Genomic DNA, 20,409 nt, shown 5'->3' on the forward strand with positions numbered 1-20,409 from the left:
ATTTTCCAATTTCACTTAATTTGGGTGAAATATATTTATACTGTATTGGGTTTATTTCTTTAATTCCTTCAAGTATATCAACTTAGTGTATAACTTCACAGGTCAAGAGATGTCACACGGACTAAATCCAACGGTGAGTAATATAAGAAGAGACTATCATTATTTTAGTTTTTATACTCTTTTTTGCAACATGTTGGTTTGGTGGTGTGCCTCGAAAATGTAATGTAAAATATGTGGCTTGGCGCAACAAAGGTTATCAAACACTTTTCTGCACTGGTGATTTCCAACCGCTGTGCTCATCAGGTGTGCAAAGGACAATTGGGAAATTTCATCTCATTGGTTTATAAATCATTTATTCGCAGTAAATAAAATAACATCTTTTTTTCCAGACTCCATCTACGCCAGCGACTTATAGTGACAGGCAGAGCAGTTGAATGCCACACCACGTGATTACAGATCGCACATAGTAAACATGTTTATCCACTTTTTATGGCGTATGTGTTTGCTGGTGTGCGATAAGATTGTTTTTCTCATGTAAAATATGTGCAATGGCTCAATAACGGTTGAGACCGAGCTCTACACAACCACCAGCACCACCATCATCATCATCGCCACAACCCCCATCATCATCATCATCATCATCATCACACACCCTCGCCACCTTGTAGGTCGATGCAAAAAGCAAACAACACACGTCCGATCTTCTAAATGCGTTATATTATTACAAGCAAAAGGTGGAAATATGTATTGTCATGAGTGCGTGGAAAAAGACTCGCCTACTTACTTGGCCGCGGTCAGTGTGACAGCATGCCGGGGCAGGAGTGCTGAGATGAGGAGCAGAAAAAAAAAAGAGCGAGAAAAAGACGAGCGCAAAAGAGGCCGATCGTCGATCAATCCATCGCGGGAGCACGGAGGAGTCCGCGCACGGAGCTTCGAATGACGGGCGAGTGTTTTCAGAGAAGCTCCGAAGCGATCATCTCCGCCTGGAATCACCGCCGCGGTTCATCGTCGAGCTTCCGTGTCCCGTCGCGATTTCCAACTAGACCCTGCACACACACTCACTCACTCGCGCGCGCGCGCACACACGCGCGCACAAAATAATAACCCCCCCCCCTTTCGTCCCTGCTGGTTTGGTTTCGGTTCGCTTGGGCTTCTCGTGTCGATCGGCGGAGCGAGAAGCAGGAGACGCGGCGACAAATCGGCGTGCGGTGGGTGACCTACTTCCGAAGTGGCACAGTGGAGATGATATTCATGCGCTGGCGGCTGCGTGCATGCGCCGGGACATCTCTCCCCATGTCTTTCCAACGCCTAATCACTCCCACTACGCACTCGCCAGCCACACTTACACACTCATGCCTAGAGAACACTCGATTAATCGTGTGCCGCGCATGCACGCATGGCATAACTCGTGGGAATCCAACATGTGAAGGCTGGGAGTCAAGATTTCGCACCGAAATGCTTTGGAGTAGGAAATGTGTTTGAATGGTGAAAGTCAAGCATTTTAACTTAAGCGATGACCCCCATAGCATGAAATAAATATGCGAACACTCTGTCAAGCATTCACTTTGCACATCATGAAATGTAAATGGTTAAAGCCGTAAGTTGTGTAAGGTATTTGTGATGACTAAGAGTCGAGCATTCAGAATGAATGTTTATCAACAAATAAGACAAAGTCAAGCATCAGAAAGTAATATTAAAGGGCATAAAAAATATTACTACGTTGAGAATCAAGTTAAGTAAATGCTGAGTCAAGTAGGAACTTGTGTAAGAAAGATAATGGGTAATAATAAATAATTGAGCAAGATAGTTTGGCACAAGGAACGTAACGTGGATGCAGAGTCAAGCAATTAAAGTAATATTTGCACCATTGTTATTGTGGTGAATGCTGAGTGACTCAAGTAATAATACCGGGCTTCAAAAATATGATCCGAATGCTGGTACTGTGATGACTGCTGAGAGATTCCAACATTCACACAAATGAGACAGCAATTCTCCCAACCCGCTAATCCTCACGAGAGTTGCGGCCATGCATGGAGAAGTGTTAATGCGGAGTCCATAATGCCTTTTCTAAAATACATAAAGTGGGTGCCTTGACTGAAGCTTTTAAAGTAATGATACTGGGCAACAGATATACACGGATACTACAGTGAATATTTGAATGCTGAGTTGATCGTTCAAAGTTACGTGTCGAGCATTCAAAGTAATCTTACTGTGTTGCCAGCACGTGAATGCAAAGAGTGTGTGGGATTGTAGCTCGTGCCACCAATATTTGTTTTTCTTAGTTAGACGTCACTCACAATCTGCAGCATTCCAACGAATTGAAAGTCAAATTCAAATTTTTCCATGATCACGTCATCACATCCGCAGAAAAGCGGTGCTGTGGATTCACAAAGAGATCATAGCACTGCACGACGTGGACAAGGCTTGCTACCTAATCAATTATGAATCGCTCCGGAGTTAACCCTCGAGGCTCTATGCTGGCCATTTGTGTCTTATATCGAATTATATTATATATATTTCATATCAAATTGTAGCTTTGGGCCAGCTCAAACCGACTGATTTTTTTTAAAATTCCTTATTTACTTGACATATTCACACAATTTGGGTAAAATGATTTCATTCCAGACTCAAAACATTAATTTTCAGTTTTCTACCGGATTACACTATTTATACATTTTTCTATAAGGGAAAAATTTTATGCAACATCACAAGTTTTTATAAGAGGCATTTCATGCGCTTATTACATGGCAATGGACAAAAAAAAAAAATTAATGAAAAATGGGCACAAACTAGCTGACAACGGAAGTCAAACTCAGACTTGGGGTCAGTTAGTGAAGGCCAGAGGTCAAGGCAAACATGGCGAATGATCATTTAACTGTTATGCTGCATACAAACAGATAAGCTGCCAATATAACTAGAAGTCAGTCCCAGGTGTAAATGTATTTAAATACAGGTTAAAACTTGGTTGTTTTTTTTCACATATCTATGATTAAGATATTTTAAAGTATTATTGTAATACATTTTTCCAAAATATTTTTCTTACACTGTATGTTCTTCAATTTTTCTTCACTTTTAAATATCTTAAATCATTTAGTTATATGAAGTACAGAGTTACCTTGTGCATGAAATGGACTATATATAGGTATTTTTATTTCTTAAATTGCGTTCTTGCCTTGCCCAAAATGTAAGACAGGTCAAATCTGTAATGTATTCAATAGAATCATATTTTGTCATCAATTTCATCTCCACTAAGCACAGGTTGGAAGAGATGATGCAAGCAAGGCAACGCGACCTGCAACGCAAGCTTCGTCATTCACGGAAATGATGGGGGTTTCCCCTTAAAAGTGCAACTCATGTTTCACATCTAAAATGATGGAGCGTAAAATGAGGTGAAACCCGTGTGACGATTCCACACACTCTTTCACACACCAAAAAATGACTGTTATATTCTGCCGTTCGGCAAAACATCAAAGACATTTTACGACAGCACAGTGGTATATTTTCCTACATACGGAATTTGCAGGTGAGCAGTAGTGGGGATAATCTGAATACAAGAAGTATAATCAATAATGTCAATAATTACCTCCAGGCCGCGAGTAAACACTGTAAATTAAGATTATGTAACACAGCATCATAAACAGATTCCCACTGATAACATCAGAAAATATGAGCGCTGCCAGCTCTCTAATTAACAACCATACAGCAAATGTCAGATTGATGACAGCCCATAATACACATACTCAACCCTCTTTATTGTGCTCATTGACTTTATATCCTCTTAATGACACACGCTAGCTGATAAAAATTCACATATTTTGAAGTTGCGTGTTTAAAATTGAAGGGAAGCAAAGCCACAATGCAATCCGAGCAGCATGTTGTCAAAAATCAAAGTTAATTGCGATAAAAGCTGGCCGCTCTCATCAATACGAGCTTTACAGTGCACAGTTAGCGGCTGTAAACCAGCTGAGTGTGCGGAGGGTTAATGAGGCGTGGGCGACTGACTGCTGAGTGCTGACCTGCACTGTAATAACACACCGACCAGGACAATTACAGAGAGTGCAACGAGAAGGTCTTACTTAAGTTGTTAACAATAGAGTGCAAACTCCGGTGTCAAAGTTGAGGCCTGCGGGCCAGATCTGGCCATCTGCGTCATCTTAAAAGACCAGGGAAAACATGTCAATTTGACTGTTCAAAACTGGTCATCTTTGGTCAAAAAATAATTATGAAGGGAAAATAAGCAGACTTCACACATTAAACTAACTGCCTCGCATTCGGTCTCTGAACAAAATTGTGAAATTCAGCTTCTGGCCAGCAGATGCCATGGCGAGCCATATGCATGTGGTAGAATGTTAAACTTGGTCACTTTTGAAATAGCATTACGTGAATGTCAATATTAGTGCAGCACGGGGGAAACAAAATGAATCATATCATCCTTTTTGTAGCACAATATGTCACATTTGTCTACATTATTGATTTAGCGACAAGACGACAAATTGTTGATTGAACGTTTGCTTTATCTTTACCTCCCTCCTGAGGGCAATTTTATGTCATATCAATTATTTCCTAGAACTTGTATGACACATTGAAGGGAGAGAGCATAACATTTGACATCCGTATAAGCAGAGTTTACGTTCAATTGTACATTCAATTTTCTAATTATTAATTTCTTATTAAAATTTGACTGAATTGCCTGGACAAAGATGCATCAACAGGCATCAATCAGCATACATCAGTATAATGGGATGACATAAGACACCAAGCCAAAACAAACCAGCAGGGGGATTCAAATTGAGGTTCCAAATGTGGAAACAAAGTATTTGTTTTGTATTTACGCATCAAATAAAATTGCCTTTCCCTTTTATTCAAAACCTTGCATCATGCACAGAGAAGCTGCTGACATTATTTTTTAATGTAACTCATGTTTGGATCTTCTTGTTCCCCTGAGCTGTCTTCTCATGTGTGTTCACTTCTGTTCTTGGGAATTTATTCTGCAGTGTGGGATTTTAGAGTTTGTTTTTTTTTTTATTTCCCCAAATAGTGGTAAACTTTGAATGGAAATATTGAGCAACAACCACAGAACTAAGTAAAACACAGACCTTCAGCAAGCCCGAAGAGTGTGTTGTATTTGTTCGGTCATTTTCAAATCCAACTCTAAACCAGTGACACTTTTTTTTCAGAAATGTTAATGAATTCCCTGCTGCAACTAGAAGACAACCAGTCAAGGGTGAAGCCTCACTTTTGCCTAAAGTCATCTTGGATTGGCTCCAGCACACCTGAAGAAGGACAAGAGGTTTCTTACCCTGGCCTAAATAATTCGTTGAAATGTTTTATTTTGCAGGTACACCTGCTAAATAACTAAACAAATATATTATGTCCTGCCTTGTGCACAATTGCAAAGTGTGAAGATGTATATTCAAGGTACGTTTTACGAGGGCACAACCACGTTGTTGGAAAGTGAAGATATTCATGATTCAGCCAAACAATTTGGTTGTAACGTGTACAGAAAACTGTCTCTTTCTCGTGGCACGAGAAATGTGTGTGAAACTTTTGATTTGACATATGTGCTACCAAGCCTCAAATATTTGACCAGGTTCACCTTGCCAAACCTGTACAACACTAGACGACACTGTTATTTTTGGCAACAGACATATAGAGCAGTTCAGAAATGTAGTGTCATGGCTCATTTTAATATGTTAAATTGTTGAAAATAATCCCCCAGCCCTTGTAGTACACATTTATTTATTAACATTTTACTGTTAGAAGTGGTAAACTTCTTTTTACACATGCATGAAAATGAAAATGTTAAAAGGCTTAAAACGCTGCCTATACGCTTAATGAAAGGTATTATTACATGCGCGGCATAATCGGCAGAAATGGACAATATTCCATTTCCGCTATTAATCTGGACACAAAAATTATTTAGCCATTCATATTAGGTCGACAAGCGTCATAGAAGTGATTATATTAATTTCCACTGCATAATTCCCCCCCCCCCCACCTCCTTACTCGGAACTGCACTCTGGCAGCTTGAGGAGTGAGTGGAGCTCCGCCCACCTGTCAGTGAGATATACTGGAGCACAGAGAGCGCTAACCACAGAACAGCTGGCCATCATCATCATCATCATCATCGTCTTCGCTGCTGAAAATGGACTGGCAGCACTAATGAAGGCGAGCGTGGCTGTTTAATGTCAGTACCAGCAAACAGTGGGAGCGGGCGCGATGTATGCAGCATGACATTAAACACAAGCGCGATGATTGAGTCATAATCCAGGCAGACAGAGTTACTTGCCGCCGTTTATCTCTTTTTAACATGTGAGCTACCTGCCTAATTGCCACTTGTAGAATTGTAAGTGCCGCTCGCTAGGCGATCTGGCGTGTTTGTGCAACATCAGCTTGCGCACTCGAGATGAATGGAATCAACCGGGACGAATAAAGCTGGAGTCAGCAATTCTCATCACAAAACACTTTTAGTAAAATCAAACAAATACACCCCGACTGTTCAAATTGTGCACTGCGGCACCAAACCTCACCCTGGAAGAGCAAACACCAGGCCTTGTAATTCAATATCAATAATACAAGAGACATTACCGTGCGGGCTCGCTATGGCGGACATCTCCGTTTTTGACTTGGAATTACACACCTTTGCTTGCAGAATGCTTCTCTCAACGTGCGGAAATGTTAACTCAGGGTTAATTGAGTTGACCTGAGGACAATTGAAGGTAAACATGGCCTATTATGCGATCATTTCCTTTCCTTTTCCAACTAGCTTTAGCAGCGTTAGTTTACATCTTCAAAGTAGTAATTAGCAAATCAAAATAGAGACTTAAATTATTTTTCCAAGTGATTATTATTGGGCGGCAAGTTGGCCGACTGGTTCGCACGTCTGCTTCACAGTTGACAGGTGCAGGGTTCGGTTCCGGCTCAGAACTTCCTGTGTGGAGTTTGCATGTTCTCCCCGTGCCTGTGTGGGTTTTTTCCAGGTCCTGCAGTTTCCTCTCACATTCCAAAAACATGCATGGTAGGTTGATTGGAGATTCTAAATTGCCCCTAGTTGTGTTTGTGAATGCGGAAGGTTGTTTGTCTTTGTGTTCCCTGCGATTGGCTGGCAACCAGTCCAGGGTGTACCCCGCCTTCTACTGCCCAAAGACAGCTGGGATAGACTCCAGCACGCCCGCGACCCTTGTGAGGAGAAGTGGCTCAGATAACGGACGTTAGTTATTATCATCATCATCATCAGGAGCAGCATAACTATCAAATGATTATTATTATTTATTGTGATTGAAGTTTATATTCAATCTTATTATGTACAGCAGCTTATTAAACCAGTTTTTTTTTGTGTGTTTTTTTTTTAAGTGCTTCATAAATGAAGTAAAATTGAGGTTGTGAGACACACAAAACCCTCAACACATTAGGTTGCTCTTCAATTGGTGTCCGGCAAGATCGCGAGCTTCAGTGAACTCCCTAATTGGTTTGCATTCTGATTCAGCTCACAATCAAGGAGTCAATGACTCAGGTTAATATGGTGTTGACCACACACTTAAGGATTTACAATCTAAATTAACGAACAGATTTAACATTTACGATTGACGGCCACGAGCATTTGCCAGCTTATCGGCGAGGAAAAATCCCTCTTAACACAGAGTAGAATAATGACGGGCTGGCTTCAGATTGCTTCCTAACGGGCTATTGTTCCATTTCACGTCATAGTCAAGGAGCCTGTAGCATGGCCCAACTCTGTGTTAGAAAATCCTGATGAGCGGGTTCATCGTCAATATTACTATTGGCAGGTCTAATCGTTTCATTCTTAACATAACTCACACCAAAGAATAATCAGTTGGGATAATCTTGTAGATAAATCCGACAGAGGCCTTTGCTGCCCTTTATCGGTAGTGTTGTTAACTCAAATATCAGTGGTAAATGGTCTTTCACTTTTATACACATTTCCAACTATTAAGGCACTCAAATGGCGACTGTTGCCATCAGGAGCAACTGGGGGTTCAGTATCTTGCTCAAGGGTACTTCGACATGGTCCCAATGGCCGGGGTTCAAACCCACAACCTCCAGGCTAGGAAACGACTACTCTACCACCGAGCCACCCTAGTGAACGAACAATGTCATTGTCCCAATTGATTTATTTTGTGTTCACACCATAAAAATTCCACGTTTGATTCAAAATGCGTCACAACGAACAACATGACGTCACGCTCTTCTCGTAATGGTCACAAGAATGTAAACAGGATGGAGGTTAGCTGTAGGCACTAGCAAGTGATAAGTGAATGGACCAGCAGAGAAAACATGAAATGGAGGAAGCTCAGCGTTGCAAACTTGGTTAATTATCTAGACAAACCTAGCAGACAAGCAAATAGCCAGGTGCACTTCAAAAGCAGAACTCTAGCATATCACCCCTGCTTGCATGTTGAATAAAATCTTCTGCAACGGATTTTGTTTGCCGTGTGCACACTTTTCCAACTGAACGACATTAAACAGGGATATGAGCAAGAGTCCGATTAGAACAAACTAACTGGTTCTAATGAGAAAACTTCCAACGAGACAAACGGAGGCCTGAAACAAGTGCATTGAGACAAGCTCACTATCTGCAACAAGCATTGCGCATGAGGCAGAGAGGAACAGGAGGCTTTCTGTCCCACTTGACATCCAGAGAGAGGAAATGAAGGGGCGGAGTTGTACAAGAACAACCCGGCGCTCCAAATCAATAAAAGCTAAACTTGACTCCCCAACACTGAAGCTCTCTTTGGGATGGGACTGAGAGGACTGTTCTTGCTAGACTTCTGACAGTGCATAAAGTTGTAGCCTTGAGAGCAAAGAGAAGCTTTGTATGTTGTAAGTAAAGCTGCAAATTCATTCTATCGTGAACATTTTTATGTTCCAGATCCACCTGCAATAGGTAAAAATCAGTAACATAGACAGCCCTTTCATCTCAACATATTAAACACATTTTAAAGACAATATTTGCAATGTAATTACAACATATATACACAATAAAATAAGCAATGACTAGGTACATGCATCTGTAATGAAGAGGCGGAGCCTTAAAGTAAGACGTGGAAAAAGTTTGATCCATGCACCACTTCAAAACGTTTCATAGCAATTGATTTAGTACTTCTTGAGCAATCCTGTGACACAAACTAAAATGGCCCTGAGTAGAGCACAGACCACCACCAAGAATAAACAGTAAGGCCAGGGATTGGTTATAAAATTTGTTAATGATTTTTTGAGACGCGTTGTCAAACACTCAACATGAGCAGTTGCGTCTCTATTTAAGTCTGGCAGCAGCGTGAGCTTCATGCCGCTTCCTAATTGGCCATCACCCCATTTCCTGTCACAATCCCAAAGTCTGCAGCTCCGATGACCTCGCTGTTGACCACACACACACACACCCATGTAAAAATTGGCAATCATAAATGTCCAATATTTACAATTGCTAAATCTGTAAGTCCTACATTGCTGATCCTTCTATGTTTCATCACGAACAGTGATTTCTAGTGCTCAGCTTCAAGAGAGGCCTCTCATGACATGCCAGACAGCCTGACTGACGGAGGAGGAGAGACCATGCGCGAGTCGGAAATAGATGAAGACTGCATTCAGACAGCAGAGCGCCAGGGAGGAGCGGGGAGGGAATCTCACATCTCATTCTGAAGGAAAAAAAAAAAAAAAAAGGCAACGGAAGGCTCACTGTGAATCACAGGGGCTATTTTTCACATTCAGCTTGCCGCGTTTCTTTGCGTGACAGGCCCTCGGAGATACACGCAGACATGGGGAGCGCGGCAGGCGAGAACAAGGCTCCGAGAGAAATAAGGAGAGGGCGAGGGAGCCGAGGGAGAAACGTACAAGGTAGTGATGGATTGAGGTAGGGCTATGAGTGGAGATGGCGAGAGATTGTCATCATCATAATCATGGTGAACAATAAGTCCCTGATAGAGGAGGCCTGACGGTGTGTTTCCAATCCAGCTGAGCGAGGGGCAAATCGGGGGCTGCCGCCTGCCCGTCCGCCCACCTGCCAGGGCCTCAGTCATGCTCTTAGCGTCTGCCAAACTGAAGCACGCTTTGGTGCCGCGTGCTTTTCACTGTGACATTTGTCAGTCACAGTCAGGGCTTCTGTTCCATTCCCCCAGCCAAACTGGGTTTAACGCCCCTGCTTTTCTCCACAGACACACACACACACACACACGCGCAAACACACACGTAAACAATCCCAGTTGTGTGTGATAAGTGAGAGACACCCCGGCTCCGTAAGGCCCCCTCATCCACTGCAGCTGTGGGGCAGCCGACAGCTGAGGCAGAGCGAGCCGTGGTTGTCGTTTCCTTCCCGCCGGGCTTGCCTTCTCTTCTTCTGGCTTTCCACAAAGCAGACCTGTAATTTTCACAGCTGTGTCTTAGGCGCCGCGCCAGAGAGTCAGGCAAAGAAAGGATGAGGAGAGCGGGAGGGGTAATGGCTAATGGCTTTGAGAGGCTCCAGAACAGCGTTCCACATCCTGAGCCATTGAAGGTTCAAAACGCGTTCAAATCCAGAACCTGAGCAGGGGCAAGATGCGTTGGTAAATCCGTCTGTTAACCAACCAAACGACCGTACAAAGCGCACCTGATTTCAAGACGCAACAGCTAAATTTAGCCATAAAATATTTATAATAATACTGGCTGCTTTGCTCTATTAGGCACGGACTCTACATGAAATATGGGATACAACCAAAGACGGGTATCACACACATGGATTTTTAATTAATTTGGAATTCGCTTAAACACCGGTAAATATTTTTTTCCGAACAATGCCAAACACGGTTAGTTACATTAAGTAGCCTTCCAGAAATGATTGATAACTGTGTTCGGTCTGTGCATGTTCACTATTGACGTCACTGCATAGCGACGTCATCGTTTACACACTTAAAAATGCCAGCATCCTACCAGAACTCGTTTGCGACGGGGGAACTTCATTTAAACTACTTGTAACTCGTTTTTAATCAAGCCGTTGCTTTAATATAAGCATTAAAACTACCACAACTACTGTGCTACTGCTCAGTAGATGAATGAAGTTAATCGATTACATGTCACATGGCTGTAAAATGGCTGTTAAGATTAACATGGAGGTGCGTGTAAACGGCGTATCGGAATAGATGATGCGGTTTCAATCTAATCGGCGTACAAAGCTTGATGTAAACCAGGAGTGGGCAAACTGCGGCCCGGGGGCCACATGCGGCCCGTTAGACGTTTTAATCCGGCCCGCCGAACTTGAAAATAATTAAATGAATAAACCTTGTTAATGTTTTATTTTCTAAATACTGTGGTGTGTCAAATACATATATATTGTCGTAATGCTTTTGTTCACTTTCATTTAAAATTAAAGGTGTTTTTTTTTTTTCGCAGATGAGGTGTGGTTACCAAAACACTCCATCCATCTGCTCCTGTCCTATTACTCCACTTTGATGGATATCATGACATTTTGAGCTGCAGGAAGTACTGGTCTACTACTGCCAACTACAAAATTTATCATCCAGTTTCTCCATGATGAGAGATATCAGCAAAGTTTGGTCTGCCATTTTCCAGCTACTAAACTAGTCAGAATGGGAGAAAATGTATGTATTTATTTATTTTTTTAATACAAGGGAATTGTGCTACTTGTGTGACCGTGAAATATGTAATTTGTGGAAAGTCCATAACGGTAAAAGAAATAAAGCTGTTTGCACCAATATTGCATTTACATTTGAAGTGTAAACATATGCAGCCGCAGTCTTTTGACAGATTCTGGAATACTACGACAGATACCACACGTGATATAGTCACAAATATAGTTACGGTGCCAAGTACAAGCGTGTAAAGCACAGATATCGAATATCCGTCAAATTTTTACCCCGTCATATAAAGTACAGTGCGTGAAGGCGTTCTGCCAACGTTTACTTGCTTCGTCAATGGTAAAGTACATGTTTGCTCAACTCGGCAAGGGTTTTAGTTGTGCTGTGTGATGGTTTCGCTCTTGCTTGTGAAGTCTCGTAATCCTTCACATGGTTCATGGTGGGACAGACGTGTGGGCGAATTGCTCTTCAAGGCGGCCAATTTTCGGGTAGTTTAAGTGACTTCAGTCAACCTCGAATAATTTCCAGGCTTGGGACATGGACTTCCGCCTTGCTATTAAATTACTCAGAAGACATATTTGAAACAATGTTATGTTCCGTTCAGTCGGCGCCATAGAGTCACGTGACTGAATCCTGCTCGCTGATTCGCAGAATGAAGACTTATCACTTCCTTTGCCATTTATGCATGCTGATTTGCCGAATGACACTTGGATCACTTCCTCTTACTTTGCAGCCAATCAATGCACCAGTTTTCAGACTGATTATTAATAGTCATGTATTTTGAAAGCAACTTTGACGATAATATCGTGGACGATCGTCCACCCTTCGTGACAAAAGTGTAACAAGGACTCCATTTTTGTTGCTTAATTCATATTCCACAAATGCGATAATCAGAATTTAGACTTAGTGAGAGCGCTTCGAACACATTACTGTAAAGAACATTTTTTACTTGCAGTATTTTAAGTATTTCCCTGGTGTCGTAACATCTGTAGCTTACATCCATCAAAATACCAGTAGTCTTTTTCATCCTTCACTAAAATTAGCTTATTTTGAGGAACCAGTCCTGTCTCATGTATGAGCCACTGATCCCACTCCTGCCCTTCAACTGCCGGACAATCGCCAAGTAACTCTTCAGTCATCATGACGACTGTGGGTAGAGCTACTTGTTGAGCCCAGTGTCCAAAAAAAAAAAAAAAGAAGTGTATGATTTTATTGACAGTTACCTTTAAATTGAAAATTAATTTGGAGTGTATGGGAAGAATAATTCATGTCTCTTTGTATTGCAAATTATCACCTATCGAGGGTGAGTGTGGAATATGTCTCCGTGAGAAAATGGGGGTCATTGTACTATTGTAAAACACTGGCTCCCTAAAGATCAGTTATTAAACTGTTACAAACCAACATAAGTTATATGGTCTTCTTTTTCCTCGGAATACTGTACTGAACTGAATGCATTCAGTGGTGGAAACAGGCCTGAAACCATCCATCCATCCATTAACCGAAGCGCTTATCCTCACAAGGGCATAGCTGGCATTAAAACAAGAACAAGGTCTTGGCATTTGTACAGCCACGGAGGATAATCCACTTCATTACAAACTAGCTCATAGTGTATCTGTGTGCTTGTTGGAACCTTCAAGGCTTAAGATTGTCGTTTTAGCTCACGTTATTGCAAGGTTATGGATTCATTCATGTAGATGTTCAGATCGGGGGATGCGTTGAACATCAAGGCGACATACATTAATTCATCATCAAATGGGTCATAAAAGATGTCATTTTATGTAATCTACCTGTGTGTAGCATAAAACATCTGGGCATCTTGTGGTTGTTTTTTTAATGACTGGGGTGATCATGGATCTTCAAAATGTTTAACAAAGCAAAGCCATATTAGGCCTATTCAAGGGTGAAATCATAGTTTTTCGAAAGTTGGTGAGAGATAGCGTCAGGTTTGGTTAGCAAAATCTATTTATAATCCTTATGAGCTCGTGATATACTAACATGATAGTCTTTTGTTCACTGCAAGGTCATTTTCTTTTGGGTGTGGAACACAATTCACAGTTTTATTTGCATAGTAACAATTAATGAAATCTCAACCTGGGAGAAACCGGGCATCGCTTTCTTCAACTTCATTTGAAGTGATAAAGATAAAGATGTCCTTTATTAGTCCCACAATGGGGAAATTTGAAGTGTTACAGCAGCAAAGATATAGATGGCATTTAATTCAAGAGATAATAAATAAATCAAAAGACAATTAACATTTTCGGACCACATTATTGGCGCCTGACTTTTATGGTACATCATAAACAAATGGAGGAAGCCGTCTTTAACCAAGTATTGCGTTTCCTTAGTCTGACTTCCTGTTTCTCTCTATCTCATTCAAACAGCGTGGCTCGCATCTACACATCTTTCCCCAGGGGCCTATGGGGGACAAATGATGGTGGACCATGAACTCTGTCGAACAAAAAGTGGCCATGCAAACTATAAAACGACTACTACGCTAAACGGATCAGTAAGCGAGCAACTTCTGAGATCAGGCCTGACAACATTAACGGAATGGAGTGGCCTGCCCAATCTCCAGACTTCAATCCAATAAAGAACGTGTGAAGTGACAAAAAAATGCAGTTGAGGAAAAAGCAATAAATACAGAGGAACTGTGGAATGTAACCCAAATTCTTCTTGGCTGGAAGATCAGTTCTCAAGGGGCCAGAAGTTGGTGGCGTCTATGCAACTAACAACTAAAAATTCAAACAGTGATTGCTAGCAAAGCCAAAGGTTCACATCACAAGGATCACGGGTGAGCTCGTTCCCGTCCCAGCCAACTTCCAGCTAGACGTGTGATACACAAATTTGTGGGGCACCTTTAAACAACCCTACACACACGCACAATCACAGTCCATAAAACTCACCTCATTGATTCTATTATCATCATTTAAAAAGTAAGTAATGGTCGACCTATTTGTTTTTGACCTTGTTTACAATCTTTCATTCAGTACTGTACGATGTAAAGCACTGTAGGGGCTGCAACAACAAATCGATAAAATTCAAGAAAAATCGATAATTGAAAGCGTTGGCAATGACTGTCATTATCGATTTGTTGCGTCTGATGATTATTAAGTCAGTAACCCGCTGATCAGGCTGCCTGATTGTTACATCGCTGTTGCTGCGTCGTGCAGAGCAGCGGAAACTATGAGAACAAGAGCCGCTCTTATGACATTTTTGCATCTCCAAACTAGTAAATATGCAAAATACGGATGATGTAAGGACTGACGGTTATAAATAATTGGATCCTGATTAACCGATCGCAATCAAGGCCTGACACTTTGAATGTGTGGAATGTATGTATGAAGGCAAGTAAGGCTGAAGAGGTTTGGCTGAACTATATTCCAAAAGCAAGTACTCATTTTTGATCAGGAATACATATTTATGTTTATGCTAGGCAAACTTGCTCTCAGAATTATTTCAAGTATTACAAGTGACAAGATTTTGAAAATAAAGCACTTGATTAACTTGGTTTGAACAAGGGGTGCAACAGAGTGACACGGAGAAGATTTCAAGACAAAAAAGGGGGGGTGTTTTTTGCAACTTGAGGAACAATGGGTCATTGATGCGGGGTGGCATGTTGTTTTCACTTTCTGAACGCCAACTGTTTGTTTGCCATTCAGGCGAGACAACAATGGCCCACTGATGTTTAAACTGCTCTCTTGTGCGCATGCATCATCTGGGTTACATTCTCTATTATTCTACCGTCTTCCATCACATGTGGCTTGTGTGCGAGCAGGAAGTGTGCATGTGTTGTGTGTGCGCCACCGTCGGGACAGCGCGTTCGGGTGACAGGAGGCACGTAAAGCAGCAGCCCGCCCACCTGCCCGTCCCTCCCCCGTCTAATGACCACAACAGGACGCTTCTTGGGAAATAATGGGATTACGAGCAGGATTGATCTCCAGCTTTATAGCTCACATGTGGCCGCTGCCAGTCGGAACCGACACACCATGACAGGCCTGTCAAGGACGGACCACAAAGCTGAAGTACCACTGTCAGAGTTTTCTGTGCACAATGGGCTTTACAAACATAGCATTCAGACACCAGAACTAGCCTGGCAGCTCGCAAATGTAATATGTCATGTATAGCTGATTATTTTTCACAGACAAACGCAAGCCTTCAATTTGCATTACGGTTTCAAACTGTTTCTTATTTCTCTGCCACAAGTTATTGTTTTTCAAAGAAACACAACCTGCAAAATGCTGCCCAGTAAATTAAAATGCACCTGAAACAGCCATTAAAATTTAACAGCGACATGCTCTCATTGGAGTACAGTGTGAATACAAACCGCACCAAATAAAGACTAAAAAAAAAATTGGTTCGGACTAAACAAGTGGATGAAAGGACTTTTCTGGTGTGAATACAGTAATGTTGATAAATGATAGAAAATTACAATTTCAGTTCCTCATTAAATCTGAGGTGTGATCTCCAATATATAGCGAGCGAGCTACCTGGGGTGAATAACATTAGTTTTGGAAATCTTACCAAAAGGGTCAAAATCAGTCAAGTGGTTTCATCACTAATTCTGAGGCATTCCACATGCAACAAAAATAACACATTCCATTACGTGTACAATTGGATGGCTGTTCAACAAGTACAATGTTAGCAGTCATATAAATTCAAGTCACACCTCATAGCTGCTTTCATTTCATCAAAGTAATTATGATAGTTAAAACTGGCGAAAGCATTTAATCCAGCCCAGCCTGCAATTCTACAAATACAGCCTTAAAGGAACAGTTTTTCACAATATTTAATGATAGACATTTGTCTGATCATCCATTATTTTCTATCGCATTTGTGCTCCTTAGTCTCTTACGTGAGGAAGTCGGGGCACATAGAGAAATTTGAGCAGAGATTTGTAGCGTGGACGTGCTCGCCACGAGTTCACAATGCTGCCTTCGATGCATCATAGTTCTTACAAAATGTAGTAAAGACCTTTGAGTCTGTGATCTGAGAATTTATAAGAACCCTGATATATAAAAAAAAAAAAAAAAGTTCCTCACCCTTTCTGTAAACGCTAACAGACCTTTACGAGCATTTTTATTGTCTATCACAGCGGTTAACCTATTTTTATAACTGTATGACAGTTAATGTTAAAATGCCACTTTAAACAATGTCTGTACAGCTATTTAATGTTTTACAATGACAACTCTGGTGGCTCGGGGTCAAACTCATTCAATTCCAATTGGGTTTTTTTTTTATGGGGGGTAAAAAATGGTGGCAGCATCCCAAAAAGGATTTAATATACTGTCAAATCTCTGGCTTCCTCCCACAAAAAAAGCATGCATGTGTAGGTTCATTGAAGACTTGTTCATATGTACGATCTTGACATGCTTGTTAGCTCTATGTCCTGCAGGTTAATGACAACCAGTCCAGGGGTGTACCACGCCTCTCACCCAAAGGCAACCGGGGGAAGGCACGGCTCACCTGCAAACGTTACCAGGACAAGCCCGACAGAAGATGGATGGGTGGTAGGACAGTAGACATTCCCTAAGCAAACTGTGGGAATGTGACAGTGGCTTGTCACTCGGCTTTCATCATTTAAACATTAGTTGACCACATTTTTTTGTCTCGGGAAAACACCACAAGCACTGATAGTGAAACCCAGGAATTAACATTTTATCATGTGGCTCCAATTGTAACTTGTTTCTGATATGGACTGAAGGAAGGCTTACCAAAACACTGCCGACAACCACTATAAATAATATATTGTTAAATTAATACATCCCTTAGAGTGTCAATTAAAACATGCATGTCATTATCTCGGTAAAGGCAGAATTACTCATACTGCACCTAATTATCTGTGCATTAGAAAGTGACATTTCCTTAACCCTTACATTGTCTTCATTTTCCTTCCTGACACAGCATATTACTAGTCAATTTTAACGCTGGCTCAGAATGTCCACATAATTCTCTTTATAAAATTATGAACTATAGCTGTTTTCAAAATGTATTTCAAGTCAGTGTAACACTAATGATGAATCCTTAATCAATGTTTCAGGGTGAAGTTAGTGTCTTTTTTCATTGTATACCCCCATGATGACCCAAAGAATAACTGGGCATGATTTGGTGAGGATCGGTGCAAATGTGGTGGAAACACAAACAGTTCTCGGGAGGCAACACCAATGTTAGCACTGTCCCATTAAATAAATACACACATTTATGGTATGTATAGTTTCAATATTACGACTATTACTCTTGATATAAAGCCTACTGGCAAATCTAAAATCCACTTCAGTAGACTCCTCAGTATACACAAACAGTGTGGCACTTTCATAAAATAAGGACATTTTTAAATATTTACATTTCACAGTGATTTGGGTCACCATTACAAAAATCATCGCATTTCAGGGTGAAAGAACGTTTTTTTTATGTTTTTGATGATGTCAAACGGGTCAAATTTGACTCAAACAATATGTAAGGTTTGATTTCGATTAAATGTATATTAGTCCGCGGAGGACAATTCACCAAAAGGTTTAAGTGTCTTCACTTAAAAAGAAAGTAAACCGACATTGAGGCTCCATCTATAAAAAATTCTTAACAGCACAACGCATCAACTCTCCTTCTGAGTCGAGGCTCAAACTTGACTCAAAGCTGTCAAACAGACACTAAGAGTGACATTTTCACCCCCGGGGAAATTCAGCCGAACCACTGATTAAATAAACACACAAGAAAGCACAAGTGATGCAAGTACAAGAAACTGTTTTTGGAGGAGAAAAAAAAAGTTGCTAGCTACGTGTATCGCTACATCGGCGTGTAGCTTGGCGCACTGCCCCGAGCTCCTCGCATCGTTCTCGGACACTTTGACGTAAACGGCTTGGTGCCTTACCTCTGAAGTAAAAGCTCTCCTTTGGTGGAAACAAAAAGTCACTTCCAGTGGGAGGCGAGGAGAAGGACGTGTCAGGTGTACGCTTCTCGTGCCCGGACGCTCGTTCACTTGAAGCTTCCCTTCAGACAAGTCCGAACTGCCAAAGCTCCGGTCGTTACACTTCCGACTGCTAATCCGAGTGGATGGCTCACACACACGGCGGCGGCGTGGGGGCTTGGAATCGAGCAGTCGTTGTGTGTCGTCTCCGGCGTGGAGGAAATAGAGGCAAAAGTACGGCTCACTTGTGCGTGTTTTTACATAACAACATCATCCGCTTTTTATGTTGACGCATCACGAAGAGAAAACATGGAGAGTTTCTTAAAGGGCCACACGGACGGACGACACCATGACACCTTGCCCGGGCCACCGTACAGTAATCTTTATGTACTTACTGTACATGCAAATATTAATAGGGCACATAAATACTGTCGGTGATCATTCCACTATTGGACGACCATATAGGCATCAACATTTTTTTAGCCTAACATTATTTCCAGAGTCATTTTCAAATATCCATAAATATGCCTGCTGAAATTATGTTTTTTTTTCTTTAGGCGAGTTGATTCTCCACCAAACACATCGTGTTAATCAGCAAAGATCGAATCAAGCCAGATGGTGTTTTTTTGTGCTTTTCCATGCTTTGCTAAAACGTTAAAATATGACCTAAGGAACTAATAGCATAGTTACATTTTTTTAAAGTCTAATATTAGGCTAACTCTTTTTGAAATATATATATATATATATAAAAAAAAATCAAAAGACAATTGACTCTTTTTTTTCTTCCTCTAGTTCAGGGACGAGCAATTTATTTTGCAAAGGGGGCCACTCGAGTAATTGGAATGCTTGCGAGGGCCCAGACAACATGCTAACCTCAACTTTGTATTATTTTGAAGCCTATTATCTTGTTCAATAAAATGCTTCGTGTGTGGAAAGGTCACCCACTGGACACCGCATTTGGGACACATGCACACTGATGATGTATCAAATATTTACAAAGTTAATTGACAAATTGACACTCTCAGAGTGAAATTAAAAAATAAATGAACAGAATGTAAGGTCATGTAAATACTTTCGATGCAGTGTAGTTGTACGACCTCAATAATTAAGACCTCTGTTGGCAATACAAACATTGTGAGGGCATAACATTTTGATACGGATCCCATGTTGGATACAATTAGATTGTGTCACATGCAATCAAAGCCCATTGTGATTTACCAAGTATTATACAATGAAATCAGGATTTCAGTGACGCAGTTGTTCACAATAGGTGTTCTTGTAATGAAATGGAAAGAGTAAATGCAAGCTGATGAACAGATCTAAAAGATTTGTTTTCCGCGTGGAACAACAACAACTTAGTAACAAAAAAACAGAAATGACAATAGGGAACGCCATCAGCGCAATTATTCAAAAGTACGTCAAACCACTGTTGTCGAGGTGCAATTGCGTAATGAATGGTTCGAGTGGTTGAAATGACAGCCATTGCCATTATCTTGTTGTCATGCATGCTCTCTTTGGAGCGATATGTAGCCCATAATTATTTCCTTGTATATCCTCTTTCGAAACACGTCAGTCGGACAGTTTGTTTGACGGTCAAAATGTTTACTGATGGCTCACCTAATCAAGACTTGTAATTCGCTTTTTCATGACTTATCTACAACTAGAAATGCATGCCCAGTCATTTAGAGAAATTAAACAACCAAGTGATAATTTTATTCAAACCATTTTGAATTTTAATACATATTAACATGTCAAAAAGGCTCACCTCCATATTGAATGTGTTTGCTTAAAATGTCACATTAGGTCAAGGCAAGCTATTATGGTATGCCGCAGTACTTGGTCATATCTGATTTTAGCTGCAGCTATTTTTGAGTCATTTGACGGTTATCTGACTCAGTGCCTCATCTTGCTACGATAACAAAC

General features: G+C 41.1%; 1 protein-coding gene across 3 annotated transcripts in view; it reads right to left on the reverse strand.

The window, feature by feature from the left end:
- The window catches only part of bahd1 (bromo adjacent homology domain containing 1), a 40,406-nt gene extending 21,647 nt beyond the window's left edge, over positions 1–18,759 (reverse strand). The window contains exon 1 of one of the 3 annotated variants that reach the window (XM_088315790.1): positions 18,451–18,759. The gene's annotated coding sequence lies outside the window, so the exon portion shown is untranslated. The other 2 variants (XM_088315806.1, XM_088315798.1) reach the window with 2 other exon arrangements.
- Between the last annotated feature and the right edge of the window lie 1,650 nt (positions 18,760–20,409).

This window comes from Idiotropiscis lumnitzeri, chromosome 1 (genome assembly GCF_059441095.1).
Source record: "Idiotropiscis lumnitzeri isolate Australia: NSW breed Sydney's pygmy pipehorse chromosome 1, RoL_Ilum_1.0, whole genome shotgun sequence".
In the NCBI taxonomy this organism is placed as follows: Eukaryota; Metazoa; Chordata; class Actinopteri; order Syngnathiformes; family Syngnathidae; genus Idiotropiscis; species Idiotropiscis lumnitzeri.